Source organism: Plasmopara halstedii (genome assembly GCF_900000015.1).
Source record: "Plasmopara halstedii genome assembly, contig: Scaffold_437, whole genome shotgun sequence".
Classification (NCBI taxonomy): domain Eukaryota; phylum Oomycota; class Peronosporomycetes; order Peronosporales; family Peronosporaceae; genus Plasmopara; species Plasmopara halstedii.
The window spans coordinates 128673-129495 of NW_020187357.1; positions in this window are offsets into that span (position 1 = coordinate 128673).

Sequence of the window (823 nt, forward strand, 5' to 3'; positions counted from 1 at the left end):
AATCACGCAAACACACGATGGTGTTTTATCTGTGGGGACACCCTTCATCTGCGGAACGGTTGCCCCGTGCGCACGGCGCGTCAAAGTTCTTCGAGCCATCGCCCCAACGCCTACCAGTCTGGTTCGTCGCGGGGCGGCTTACTGGGAAGAACTGACTTCTGTTGAGCCTCAGGGAGGCATAGGTCAACAGGGCCCAGCCGAAGAGCTCCGTGCTCTTGAACACGGAATGTGTGTGCAAGCCGGTATTGCTGGTCGTGGAGGCGACCGTGAAGGGCTTCGAAAAGCCATGAAAGATCCTCCTCGTATCCGGGGCGTCGGACACTTATGCTCAACGCTCTACGATGGAAGGAAGTCAGCTGTATGCTGAGGCGCTGAAAGCGCGCTTGGGTGGCATCGTCACTGTTCGCCTAGCGACGGGGACGCGTGTGACGGTCCGGAACGTCTCTGTGGACCTCGGAGTCAAGTTTCTTGACTTTGATAGCGTGGAACGCTGGATAGTCTTAGACTTGGATGCAAGGTATGACCTCATCCTAGGAATTGCATGGCTGGAACACCATGAGCCATGGATTGATGGGGGTCAAATACCTTGGGCACTACGCGCACGTCTCCTGGTGGAGCTTTGGCGAGTCATTTACCCACCTCTGCAAGGAGACAAAAGCGCTATTGGCGAGAGCACTGGACCGAGACGATCAACGTGCTAGACATTGGAATGTCCGAGTTGATAGACACCAACGGGGTATTGGACAAGGGTCCCAAGCGTGGATTGCGGGCTGATCGTGGAGTGGCACGTAACCCACTGAGCGCTGCTCAAGTTTCGGAGCAG